We start from the raw sequence: 15429 nt of genomic DNA, 5'->3' as shown, positions 1-15429 counted from the left end.
TGGGAAATTGGTTATTAGAAAGAATGGCATACCTGCATTTGAAGACTATGAGAGACACAAAACCATTATAATGTATTCACACCTTATTATAGCTACAAATGTCAAGTTGTTGAAGCATCAAGCAAAACCGAAGACCAAAGAGCTATGGGTAGTGACTACTGCTGATCATGAAGCAATACTGGATACTCTTAAACAAAGAGATGACCCTTCAGGCACACTTGAGTAGTAGGTCTTTAATGGTGCCTTATTTTTTTATCATGCATTTCATTTCAAACAATGATCATTAAACCTTAATGTTCAAGTTTGTTACGTGTATATTAAGGATGTGTTCAAAATGCAGGTCTATTGATGAACATTTTTTTTTGGCAACACGTTTTTTGCATGCACATAGCGAGTACACTCGATATAATTGGAAGGGACGTATTTTTGCAACACGACTTATTATCATGCATTTGATGAGCTTTACAATTTTTGTTATTAGAGAACACTATTTGATAATTTTTTATGATATAATTATCGCATAACCTTTATGCTCATGAAGGTATTTTATGATGATATACAACAGTATCACATTACGATTTCTGCGTCAACATAGTCGGTTCTGTTGATATAATTCAAAGGGACGTATTTTTATGGTATATGATCCCACCTTTTCATTTATTATCATGCATTTCAGTTGAAGTGATTATCATAAATCCGTTATGTTCATCCATGCATTTTATGTGTAGACTAACAATTCTTAAAAATACAGGTAGATCATTCATTGTTGATGAGACCCTCTCTTGGTGATGGTACATATTCCTTTGTGCATTAATGAGATTAAATTGTGGGTCTTGTTGTATTTATTATCATGAAGATGATTCAAATGCATGTGGCCAGGACACATCTGCAGTGGATCAAATTGTCATGACAGATGATCTATTGAATCAAACATTTGACATTGATAGTCAGGTAAATAGGTTAATGTTGGGCCTTCAACATCAACACCTACTAGTCAAAGTGGTCATCGAACTTTCACTCAGGTAACCTTGTCTATTTTTATTCATTAATGGTTTATAAAATAAAGTCAGTTAGATTTTGGCAATTGAATAACATTGTTTCATTTTCAGATGCTGACATCAGATGCACCTAATATTCTCTCCACAATGGAGCATGGTGTTCTCTAGTAGTAGCATCTTTGAAGCTTTTGACAGTAGTATGAGTCAGATTGATAAATTTCTAATTTGATGCGTCCCATAGGGCTTTGCAACTTCAGATTGTGAGTGTGCCCTTGTTACAAATGAATTGTACTTTAATCGACATAGATGGTCTATGATGGCTTTTTTGTAAGACTATATGGTTTTATTACATATATTGTACTTTAATCAACATATAACAATATCCAAGTGGTGGTTGGCATGAGCTTGAATATGGTAAGTTGTATGCATCTTGAAGTTGAATATGATATGTTGTATACATCTTGAAGTTGAACTTTGATTAGACTTTGTCAGCATTTGATGAATCATAAATGTCATTTTATTATTAATCTTGCGAGTGTGAGGTGTAGGAATAAATATCAATTACTTTGAAAGTCATGGATGGTTGTCCTCATATGATAACCACCAGATGGTTGTGCCTTATGAAGAAAAGCTGAACAGATAATAACTAATTGAGAAAATCAATTCAAATCCATAATCTAGAGGATACTAATAACAGATCTTTGTATATTTATTTTTTCTAATAATGAAACAGGTACAACTGTATTGAGATAAAATGAAGCTTTTCTCTCATATGAAGATGTCACATTGGCAAATTGGTCTTTATTATAATACACAAGACATAAGTAAAATCAAAATGCTCTCAGGGTACAGTTTTGGACTTGAACCATATTGCATAAATCTCAAGGCTTCAACTTGATTATCATTAAAGGTTTCTGATTGTTTACAAAATATCCCTTCATATCCCTTCATGGATGTCACATGCGTAGGGTATGACCCCGAGCGTCGGATCGAGTGGGGGGGGGCAAAGCAAGAGCATGCGTAGGGTAATTATGCCTAACTGGACATGTTGGAGCTGACGGTTCGTCATCGCGACGAGCTGAACGAGAAATTGACTAGGTGACAACATTCCATTGAGTGAGACTGACGATTTTTTCGCCAACCGAAAAATTGCTGCCCTAATAAAACCGTAGCGCATCTTGAAATACCGAGATAGGCTTTTGTAGGGACCCCTCTCGTGGCCTCGTAGGTTCAAATGGATCGTTCGCAGGTGCCACAGATTCCGAGTTAGGGCCCGTCAAAGTTTGACAATTTTGAGCACTTAGGGTATGACCCCGAGCGTTCGATCGAGTTGGGGGGCAAAATAGGAGCATGCGTAGGGTAATTATGCCTAACTGGACATGTCGGAGCCGATGGTTCATCATCGCGACGAGCTGAACGAGAAATCGACCAAGCGACAACATTCCATTGAGTGAGACTGACGATTTTTTCGCCAACCGAAAAATTGCTGCCCTAATAAAACCGTAGGGAAAATTGAAATACCGAGATAGGCTTTTGTAGGGACCCCTCTCGTGGCCCCGTAGGTTCAAACGGATCGTTCGAAGGTGCCACAGATTCTGAGTTAGGGCCCGTCAAAGTTTGACAATTTTGAGCACTTAGGGTGCTCAAGGGACGACGCCGGTAGGGTATGACCCCGAGTGTTCGATTGAGTGGGGGGGCAAAACAGGAGCATGCGTATGGTAATTATGCCTAACTGGACATGTTAGAGCCGACGGTTCATCATCACGATGAGCTAAACGAGAAATCGACCAGGCGACAACATTCCATTGAGTGAGACTGACGATTTTTTCGCCAACCAAAAAATTGCTGCCCTAATAAAACCGTAGAGAAAATTGAAATATCAAGATAGGCTTTTGTAGGGACCCCTCTCGTGGCCCCGTAGGTTCAAACGGATCGTTCACAGGTGCCACAGATTTCGAGTTAGGGCTCGTCAAAGTTTGACAATTTTGAGCACTTAGGGCGCTCAAGGGATGACGCCGGTAGGGTATGACCCCGAGCGTTCGATTGAGTGGGGGGGGCAAAATAGGAGCATGTGTAGGGTAATTATGCCTAACTAGACATGTCAGAGCCGACGGTTTGTCATCGCGACGAGCTGAATGAGAAATCGACCAGGCGATAACATACAATTGAGTGAGACTGACGATTTTTTCGCCAACCGAAAAATTGCTGCCCTAATAAAACTGTAGGGCAACTTGAAATACCGAGATAGGCTTTTGTAGGGACCCCTCTCGTGGCCCCGTAGGTTCAAATGGATCATTCGCAGGTGCCACAAATTCTGAGTTAAGGCCCGTCAAAGTTTGACAATTTTGAGCACATAGGGCACTCAAGGGACGACGCCGGTAGGGTATGACCCCGAGCGTTCGATCGAGTGGGGGGGGCAAAATAGGAGCATGCGTAGGGTAATTATGCCTAACTGGACATGTCAAAGCCGACGGTTTGTCATCGCGACGAGCTAAACGAGAAATCGACCAGGCGACAACATTCCATTGAGTGAGACTGACGATTTTTTTGCCAACTGAAAAATTGCTGCCCTAATAAAACCGTAGGGCAACTTGAAATACCGAGATAGGCTTTTGTAGGGACTCCTCTCATGGCCCTGTAGGTTCAAACAGATCATTCGCAGGTGCCACAGATTCCGAGTTAGGGCCCGTCAAAGTTTGACAATTTTGAGCACTTAGGGCGCTCAAGGGATGACACCGGTAGGGTATGACCTCAAGCGTTCGATCGAGTGGGGGGGCAAAACAGGAGCATGCATAGGGTAATTATGCCTAACTGGACATGTTGGAGCTGACGGTTCGTCATCACGATGAGCTGAACGAGAAATTGGCCACGTGACAACATTCCATTGAGTGAGACTGACGATTTTTCGCCAACCGAAAAATTGCTGCCCTAATAAAACCGTAGGGAAACTTGAAAAACCGAGATAGGCTTTTGTAGGGACCCCTCTCGTGGCCCCGTAGGTTCAAACAGATCATCGCAGGTACCACAGATTCCGAGTTAGGGCCCGTCAAAGTTTGACAATTTTGAGCACTTAGGGTGCTCAAGGGACGACGCCGGTAGGGTATGACCTCGAGCGTTCGATCGAGTGGGGGGCAAAACAGGAGCATGCGTAGGGTATTGTTCATTAAATGAATTGTATTGTTCATTGAATGAATTTTATTGTATTGTTGATTAAATGAATTGTATTGTTCATTAAATAAATTGTATTGTATTGTTCATTAAATGAATTATATTGTTCATCATAAAAACAACACTTACGATGAAATGAAATGAATTGTATTTTTCATTAAATAGCCATTATCAACCATTGTTAATTATTGGAATCAAGATTAAAGATTTCCATGATAACACCACTCACAGATGAGCAACAATTTATATGATCGAATATCAACTTCTGTATATATAAAAATGTCGAATGATTACAAATGTATGTCCATACACAAATATGGCATAGACACCAACTGAAACAAAATGTATGTCTAAATACGTGAATGTATGTCCATATACAAAATATACATGCCAACTAGACATGTAAGCATCCCAAAACTATCTATAACATCCTAAGCTGCTGATGGATCATCAAAATCGATCCTCTTCGCCGCACTGCTCGACTCTGAAGGATCCTGCACAAGAAAAACAAACCACGATTAATATTAGTTATATTATATAATTCACATTTGAAAAGTTAACATAAAAATGAACTATTTAATTGAACTATTCATGTTTACCTCATCTCCATGTTTTCTCTTCAGCTTTGCAGGACTCTTGATGTATGTCTTCAGTAGAGGAGGTATGTTTTGAATATTTTCATAAACAACCTACATATGTTTAGAAACATGGCATTGATACAAGTTAGCATATAATTGTCACTGATAATAACAAATTATATCTACTAATCAAAAAATAAAATAAACACACATCTACTCGAGGCATCTCTTATTCTTCTTTAGGTATACTGGGTGTAGTCATCAAGGATGTGAAGCCAAGGATTCTCTGTATATATACACAACAAGTATATGAAACTATCAATCTATGTTTAGACATGTATAATCACTATAAGTTATTTAAACTATTCATTCAATCATATTTTCATTCAATTACCTTTCCCTTGTCTCCAATTGCACTACCAGATCCTAGATCACACTGCACCGCACTCGTGCTGCTTGTGCCCTACAAGAGTAAAATAAGATATACATGCAAGTTACTACATAATCTAATTAATACAAATATAAATGATGAGCATGTATGTACAATAAAATACAAACGACTAGGTGCAATAATATATGTACCGTCAAGCTATCGAGGCCAAATGAAATGGCCGACAAGGTGCCCTCCTGAATCTGTCTCAACTCATCCTCGGTCATCAACTGTTAAATAGACCATGTAAATAAAAATTAGTACTTAATATTATCTAATTTATAAATATTTAATTAAAATATAACATGAACTGTGAAAACACAAATCTTACCAATACATCATCAATGTATGATGACGGTGCCTCCTTGCCTCTAGCATGTGAGGACTCCCTAGGGTATCCTCCAGTCTGTGTAATAACCTCTGGTGCATCATGCATCTCATGCACCTCGTAATCTACACTGTCCACAGCAGGATCAACGGGTTGTCCAACTGGACCCAAGCATACGTGCCCACACATGACACAACTATGTGGCACGCATATGTGTGGAGCTGAGGATGACGTGTCAGCACCACCCGATGCACCGCTACCATCAAAAGTAGGCTGAGCTACTGACGCAGCCTGAGAAACCAAAAGGCTACTCAAAGAGTGAATAGCCGATATGGTCCGTGAAGCCGCCTCACAAATGATATCAGGATGCTGAACTGCAGGTGGGGGATCAACAGGAGGAGGGGGGACATATGGGCCTTGGGCTACTCTAACTGCCCCAGGTCTATTTTGGGGCATACCTAAACCTACACCCTGGAAAGGTTGGATGTCAAAGTAGTTCACATGTTTCTGTAAAACAAACTTAGCATACAATTTTTTTATGAAATAGAAGGGGATATCAAGATTGTTGTTGGGTGGTTTGTCGAAAACCATCCACCAAGGATCCCAAAAGTTTTTCACAATCCCATCATTTGTGCACCATTTGATAGAAAGTTTTGTTTTTTTGGGATCTACAAGCTGACCAGTACGGGGATTGACAAACAATGAGGCGATTTCGGCTTTGGATATCTCAAGATCCTTGATATCCTTATACGACAAGCCATCTGCATATTTTTTCGTCATAGAATCTCACCACAAAAGGGCGGCATCGTGCTCCTCAATCATGGTTTCCATACTTTTTACGATCGACGTGAGAGGATCAAACAATGGGTTTAGACAAGGGATCCTACGATATACTTCTGCAATCCCCCTCAATTCATTCAAATTTTGTGCAATCAAATCTTGAATTGAGGGGGGGTTTGGCGAATGAGGGTTTGGTTGTTGCAGTTGTGGTTGGTCAGTGTTTTCATTGTTATCCATTTTTAACCTAATTGAATGTAAACAATTAAATTTAGTTAACAAATTTAAACAATTAGGTATTTGATTTTAAAAAAACCTAGTTTTCATGAAAAAAAAACCATATTTTCAATGAAAAATCAAATAAACATTCACAAAAAATACAAAAAATGAATGAAAATGATTCAAAACGACAAAATTCTTACCTCTAAATCAATTTTTTAGCAATTTTTTGTCAAAAAACCGGATATCGGATGGAGCGGATATTGGATTTTGACAAATTCACGTGACCTGTGAGTTAAAAATGACTCACGGGACTGTCGCTGTCTAAATATAAAAGTCTCAGAAAATCGGATATCCGATTTCAACACTTAAATTATTTTTAAATAACATATATAATATAATAATATATTATATAATACGTATTGTATTATATTATATATATATTATAATATTATATTATATTATATTATATTATATTATATTATTTATTATATTATATTATATTATATATTATATTATATTATATATAATATAATACAATACAATATTATATTATATAATATAATACAATATTATATTATATAATATAATATAATACAATATTATATTATATAATATAATATTATGTTATATTATATTATAATATAATATAATATAATATTATATTATATTATAATATATAATATAATATAATATTATATTATATTATAATATATAATATAATACAATATTATATAATATATAATATAATTTAATATTATATTATATAATATAATATTGTATTATATTATATATAATATAATACGTAACATATAATATATATTTTAAATTAAAATTACAAATATAAATCGGATATTCGATTTGCATAGGTAATTACCAAGCCAAGGTGTACTGACACCCAGGCCAAGCAAAAAGTCAACATGGATTTTCGCATTTTTAGGCGAGTGAGGAAGGCTATTTTTTTCACATCGCCACTTTTTGGCCCCCCTTGATCCTGCACTAACCCACATCACATTCCAACAGTATGTTCCCCATGGGCATGTGAAAGCAATTTTGTGTTGATCTTCTGGAGTGATCTTAATCTGGTTGTATCCTGCGAACCCATCTAGGAGAGATAGCATTGCTGGTGCAGGAGCACCCCATCAAACCCTTCATGATGACATGATATACCCTTAGGAGGGTGGCTAAAGCATTAAACATGTCTTTAGGATGATTTGTGTAGGTTTTCAATCTTGCATTATGTGTTTGTAATAAGGAACCCTATCTTGTGAGCCAAACTCCTATTTTGGCATTTCTATGAGCCAATTAGGACTTTTGGACAATAGGGGATCAAATGTGTTAATTTAATGTGTTTAAAGATATTTTAGGAGGATGTGAACTAGACCCAAGGCTTAAGAGGCAAAAGATGACATTTTGACAACTTTTGCAAAAGTTGTCAAAAGTTGGCATGAGCAACTTTTATGCACTTTTGACATTTCAAACTTCCTCAACGGCTCTAACCTCTTGGATTTCGGTTGAGAGAAGTTTTAGAGTATTATTTGAACCTTGTGGATCCAATTCCCAAGGGAGATTTGTACGGAGGAGAGTTTAATGCCAACAAACCAATAAAAATTCTGTATTTTCCTGCATTTCTGGAGTTTTTCATCTGTGGTATGATCCTGTATGGATTGGTAATCATTATAAATGTTGTGAATAAGTTAGAGGGGTGAGTTAACTCTATTTTGTCTTTGGTTTGAAACCTTAATTGTATATAGTGCTCTAGATATTCAAGTTTTTCTATAGGTACCCCGGGAAACCAGGGCTTACCTTAGGTTTTCGTCCTTCCACGGCCCTATCTTGCACCTCCCTAGTCTGAGACTCATGGGATTTGGTGGAAGGAAATTATGGTCATTTTATTCTAGGATTCTAAGAGGATTTTTCAGGGAAAGCAAGGAAGAAGTATGTTTGGGGAGATCTTAGGTAGACATCTCTATGTGGCTACCTAGACCTTATACAGATAGATCACCTTTGTGTGCAAATGGCGATGATTCCAAGCGTGTAACCCTATAATACCTCATGATTTATGGTACCTCACATGCCCAAGGGTTTTAGTTCACCGGTTTGCTCATCTAAGCATAGTTGCTTCACAAAAGAGACCTAATTAGCCCTTGAGGACAGTCAACACATTACCGGTTCAGACCCTTGTTTTGTAGACCCTAATCCTTCCTTTTGGGGATTTGTGTAACTTCCAAAAGGGTGCTTGAATCCAATATTTTTTCACCTATGTGTGTGGAAGAATTTGGACTTGAGCCCCATTTACCCACTAAATAGGGCTACAAGCCACTAGGCCTAATTAAGTGAGTTTGCAAGGGAATGAGCATGAAATCTTACAACCGGTGCTTTGTCTGACTTTAGGTAGTCTTGTGTGGCCCAAAACCAGTGTACAAATTATTTGTAGCCCTTGAATGCATCAAGGAGTGTGTTATTGCAAGATACCCCTTTAAGTAAGCATGGTTCTAGAGGATTGTGTGAAGTTCTACCTAATGTTGTAGAGCCCTGTCTTGAGAGGATCCCATTCTTGGTTTGGGGGGTCAGTGTCTTACATTTGAGGTGTTTGAAAGGTTACAAGGAGGGCTCTACATAAAGTGGTATCAAAGCTAGTAACGACTTTGGTAAGAAGCTAGAGAATTGAGATATGTCAGAAGGACAAGAGAAGAAGTGCCTAGAGGACCAATCACCAACATGGAATTGGCAAAGATTGTGAGAGAATAGGCCACTTCTTGCAAGGTAATGCAAAGGGATCTTGAGAGGTTGAGAGGCATAGTAGATGGGAAGAAAGATGGAGGCACTGGTAGTGGTGATGAAGGGGATGAGGATGAGATCCCTATGCCAGAGGAAGAGGCAATTCCTCCTGATCAGAGGCACTTCCTTAATGCCCTCAAATCCATGGAGTAGAAGATTGATTTGCCAACTTTCACTGGGAAGATGGAACCAGATGTTGTGGTGGATTGGATAGACTCCCTATCTAGTTTTTTTGAGTGTGAAGACATTCCAGGACACCAGAAGGTGAAGATTGCTAAGTCCAAGTTGAAGGGAGCAGCCCTAACTTGGTGGAACTTTGTCCAAGAAGAAAGGGAAAAGGACAACAAGCCCAAGATTATTTCTTGGAAGATGATGGTTGCCTTGATCAAAGAGGCTTATGTACCCAAAGACTATGAAATACAACTCCATAAGAGGAGGCAAAATATCAAGCAAAAGGAGATGGATGTGAACTCATACACCGAGGAGTTCCAAAGGCTATGCATGAAGTCTAAGACAAAAGAGGAAGAGAGTGAGAAAGTTGCCCGATACCTAAATGGACTAAGATACAACATTCAAGAAGAATTGAATCTTCTTAGGCCGGATACCGTTGGTAGATGCCATCAACTTGCTATCAAAGTGGAAGAAAAGATAAAAAGGAGACAAGAACAAAATAACAAAGGAAGAGGAAGACAACAGAGGGGCGGAAGAAATTTTTTCAGAAGTAAGGGAAATGGTTTTGGAAATCAAGGTGAAACTAGTCAAGAAGGCTCTAAAGGAGAGAGTAGTCCCACTAACAATGGAGGATACAATTAGAGAGGTAACTTCAGAGGAAGGAGACCACCATTTAGAGGAAGATCTCAAGGTAGAGGTCCAATCAGATGTTATAACTGCAATTGGGAAGGACACATGGCCAATAGATGCTCGAATAAACCTACTAGTTCCATGGAAGAAAGGAGAAGTAACTTGTTGTTAGAGGTTGACTGCCAAAGTGTGGCAAGTGCAAACACCTATCAAAGTGTCAATACCCCTGACAGTTATGGCTACCCTAAAAGAGGTGAAGCTTTGATGATCAGAAGAGCAGTGACCACTATGAAGATGTTTGATAGAGAACCCCCACAGAGGAAGTCTCTATTCAAGACCACTTGCAAAGCCGGTGGAAAGGTATGTAAGGTCTTAATAGACTCCGGTTCAACTGATAACTTTGTGTCCCTAGAGATGGTAGAAAAACTAAAGTTGAGAAGACTACCTCACCCTTGTCCCTACAAGGTCTCATGGCTCACAAAAGGACAACAAGCTGTTGTGGAAGAGCAGGCTTGGGTAGAATTCCAGATTGGAACCTATAAGGACAGATTGATATTTGACATTGCAAAGATGGATGCTTGTCATCTCCTATTTGGGAGGCCATGACAGTTTGACTTGAAGGCACAACATGATGGTGCTAGGAATACATATTCCATCACCAAGGATGGTAAAGTGATTGAGTTGCTACCTTTAATGGAGGATGATGAGGAGACCAAACAAAAGGAGGCCAAGGTGTTGATGTTAGGAGGGAAGTAGTTCATAAAGAACATGAGAAATGAAGACATGGTCTGTTATGCCCTTATCCCTATTCCCACAATAACAAAGGTGGAGAAGTCTAAAGACAAGGAAGGGGATAGATTGAGGTTGATTGACCCTGCAGTGCAACAACTGCTAGACAAATACAAGTGTATCATCTCTGATGGCATGCCAAGGTCACTACCTCCCATGAGAGACATAAATCACTGCATAGACCTTATACCTGGATCCACCCTGCCTAATAAGGAAACATACAAGCTCACACCAGATCAAAATGTTGAAATGGCAAAACAGGTTGAAGAATTGTTGCTGTCTGGATTGATTGGCAAAAGTTTAAGCCCATCTGCAGTCCCTGCAGTCTTGGCACCAAAAAAGGAAGGCTCTTGGAGGCTTTGCACCGACTCAAGAGCTATCAACAAGATTACTATCAGGTATAGGTTTCCAATGCCTAGGATTGAGGATTTTCTAGATTGCTTGGGGGGTGCTAGATATTTTACAAAGGTTGATTTGAAGAGTGGCTATCATCAGATTAGGATTAGGCCGGAAGATGAGTGGAAGACTGCTTTTAAAAAAATGAGGGGTTGTATGAGTGGAAAGTCATGCCCTTTGGCTTATCCAATGCCCCTAGTACCTTCACGAGGTTAATGAATGAAGTCTTGAGGGATTTCATAGGGAAATTTGTTATAGTCTACTTGGATGACATCCTAGTTTTCAGTGAAACCAAAGGAGAACACCTAAAACATATAGACCTGGTCCTAAGAAGATTGTATGAAGAGCAATTAATGACCAACTTGGAAAAGTGTTTCTTTATGCAGGAAGAGATTATTTACTTGGGATTTGTAATCTCATATGGTGAATTGAAAATGGATCAAGAGAAGGTGAGTGCCATTTTGTCTTGGCCTACACCTAGGACAATGAATGATGCCAGAAGTTTCCATGACTTGTCTACCTTCTATAGGAAGTTTATAAGGGGATTTAGCCATATCTGTGCTCCTATGCTTGATACCATAAAAGGAGGACAAAAGTGTAGGTTCAATTGGACAAAAGAAGCAGATAACTCTTTTGAAACATTGAAGAGGAAAGTTGCAGAGCAGCCGGTCCTTGCCCTACCTGATTTCAACAAAATCTTCCAAGTGGAGTGTGATGCTAGTCATATGGCTATTGGAGCAGTACTCAGTCAAGAAGGAAGGCCTATTGATTTCTTTAGTGAGAAGTTGAATGAGGCCAAGAGAAGATATTCATCCTATGACCTAGAGATGTATGCTCTAGTCCAATCATTGAAAAAGTGGAGACACTACTTGCTACCAAAAGAATTTATAGTTTTCACAGACAATCAGACCCTTAGCTTCATAAACAATCAAGAAAAGTTGAATCACCGACACATGAAGTGGGTAGAAACCCTACAAGCTTTTACTTTCATCCTTAAGCACAACAAAAGAGTCAAGAATAAGGTGGTAGATGCTTTGAGCATAAGAGTCCTAACTGTAAATCAGATTCAGTTGGAAAGTGTTGGGATAGACTCTTTGAAATCCATGTATGAGGGTGATGAAGATTTTGGAGAAGCTTATAAGGTATGTGCTTCATTTAATGAACAGTTTCATGTTGAGTACTCTGAATTCCTGATTCAAAATGGATTGTTATTTAAATGTGCCCAGCTATGTATACCTAAATGCTCTATGAGATTGAATATAATAAAGGAAAAACAATGTGGAGCAATGGCAGGCCATTTTGGTCTTGACAAGACACTAGATTTGGTGAAGAGGCACTATTTTTGGCCCAAACTAGAAGTAGATGTCAGGAGATTTGTAGAAACATGTGTAATTTGTCAAAAAGAAAAAGGAAAGTCCACCAATGCAGGCTTATACCAGCCTTTACCCATACCTTCAAGACCATGGGAAAGCATAAGCATGGATTTCATTTTAGGATTACCTAGGACAAGGAAAGGATATGATAGTGCTTTTGTAGTAGTGGATAGGTTTAGTAAGATGGCACATTTCCTACCATGCAAAACCACTTGTGATGCTTCTTATGTAGCAGACTTGTTCTTTAAGGAAGTTGTCCGAATACATGGTCTACCTCTGACTATAGTCTCTGATAGGGATGTGAAGTTCATTGGTCACTTTTGGAGGACCCTTTGGAAGAAGCTTGGAACAAATTTATCCTTCTCCTCAGCCTACCATCCCCAAACGGATGGCCAAACTGAAGTTGTAAACAAATCACTAGGGAATTTACTAAGATGTTTGACAAGACAACATGGTGAAAGGTGGGATAGTATATTGTCTCAGGAAAAATTCTCATACAATGACACAATGAATAGGAGTACCGGTAATCACCTTTCCAAATTGTATATGGTATCCACCCAAGGGGACTGATGGATTTGAGAGAGCTACCTCAAGGAGAAACCATTAGTGCAGATGGAGAAACCTTTGCTACTGCCATAAAAGAAATCCATGACCAAGTTAAGACTCATCTTCAACAATCTACAGAGAAATATAAAGCTCATGCTGACAAAAAGAAGAGAGATGTTCAGTTTGATGTAGGAGACTTGGTGTGGGTTCATCTGAAGAAGGAAAGACTTCCAAAAGGCATATATACAAAACTAATATAAAGAAAGATTGGCCCCTGCCAAATCTTAAAAAAATGTGGTCCAAATGGCTATGAACTTCAACTACCATTTGACCTTGGTTTGTCACCTATCTTTAATGTTTGTGACTTAACTCTTTATAAATATAGTGTTGATGCAGGAGAAGACACAATTCAGGTTGTTGCTGATGATGATGTTCCCAAACATGAATCACCATAGTTGCATAATATCTTAGACACTAAGGTTGCAAAAGAAACTGGGAATAAAGCTTATATGGAGTATTTGGTGGCTTGGAAAGGGCAGCCTGATTCTGAAGCAGTTTGGATGACTAAACAACAGATTAAAGCTCATGGTGCAGACCCGCAGACTCTCATCTCAAGTGGACTTGAGATTTCTTCTTCCGGGGAGTATGGTGCAGGAGCACCCCATCAAACTATTCATGATGACATGAAAGACCCTTAGGAGGGTGGCTAAGGCATTAAACATGTCTTTAGGATGATTTGTGTAGGTTTTCAATCCTGCATTATGTGTTTATAATAACGAACTCCATCTTGTGAGCCAAACTCCTATTCTGGCATTTCTATGAGCCAATTAGGAATTTTGGACAACATGGGATCAAATGTGTTAATTTCATATGTTTCAAGATGTTTTAGGTGGATGTGAACTAGACCCAAGGCTTAAGAGGCAAAAGATGACATTTTGACAACTTTTGCAAAAGTTGTCAAAAGTTGTCATGAGCAACTTTTATGCACTCTTTGCATTTTTGACATTTCAAACTTCCTCAATGACTCTAACCTCTTGGATTTTGGTTGAGAGAAGTTGTAGAGTAATATTTTAACCTTGTGGATCCAATTCCCAAGGGAGAGTTGTACGGAGGAGAGTTTGATACCAACAAACCAATAAAAATTTTGAATTTTTCTTCATTTCTGGAGTTTTTCATCTGTGGTACGATCCTATATGGATTGGTAATCATTATAAATGTTGTGAATAAGTTATAGGGGTGAGTTAACTCTATTTTGGCTTTGGTTTGAAACCTTAATTGTATATAGTGCTCTAGATATTCAAGTTTTGCTGTAGTTACCCCGGGAAACTAGGGCTTACCTTAGGTTTTCGTCCTTCCATGGCCATATCTTGCACTTCCCAAGTCTGAGACTCATGGGATTTGGTGGAAGGAAATTATAGTCATTTTATTCTAGGATTATAAGAGGATTTTGTAGGGAAAGCAAGGAAGAAGTGTGTTTGGGACGATCTTAGGTAGACATCTCTATGTGGCTACCTAGACCTTAAACAAATAGATCACCTTTGTGTGCAAATGGCGATGATTCTAGGCGTGTAACCCTATAATCCCTCATGATTTATGGTCCTCACATGCCCAAGGGGTTGTAATTCACCGGTTTTCTCATCTAAGCAAAGTTGCTTCACAAAAGAGACCTAATTAGCCCTTGAGGACAGTCAACACATTACCGGTTCAGACCCTTGTTTTGCAGACCCTGATCCTTCCTTTTGGAGATTTGTGTAACTTCCAAAAGGGTGACTGAATCCATGATTTGTTTGCCTATGTGTGTGGAAGAATCTGGACTTGAGCCCCATTTACCCGCTAAATAGGGCTACAAGCCACTAGGCCTAATTAAGTGAGTTTGCAAGGGAATGAGCATGAAATCTTACAACCGATGCTTTGTCTGACTTTAGGTAGTCTTGTGTGGCCCAAAACCGGTGTACAAATGATTTTTAGCCCTTGAATGCATCAAGGAGTGTGTTATTGCAAGATACCCCTTTGAGTAGGCATGGTTCTTGAGGATTGTGTGAAGTTCTACCTAATGTTGTAGAACCCTATCTTTAGAGGATCCCATTCTTGGTTTGGGGGGTCAGTGTCTTACATTTGAGGTGTTTGACAAGTTACAAGGAGGGCTCTGCATCAATTGCATGTCCCGCTATGAGGTCCATGATCATATTAATGTTGGGCAAAGGGAAGTCATCCTTAGGACATGATTTGTTTAAATATTTGAAAT

This window comes from Cryptomeria japonica, chromosome 7, assembly GCF_030272615.1.
Source record: "Cryptomeria japonica chromosome 7, Sugi_1.0, whole genome shotgun sequence".
NCBI lineage: Eukaryota > Viridiplantae > Streptophyta > Pinopsida > Cupressales > Cupressaceae > Cryptomeria > Cryptomeria japonica.
The sequence above is the reverse complement of the archived record's forward strand: the minus strand, read 5'-3'. Positions refer to the sequence as shown.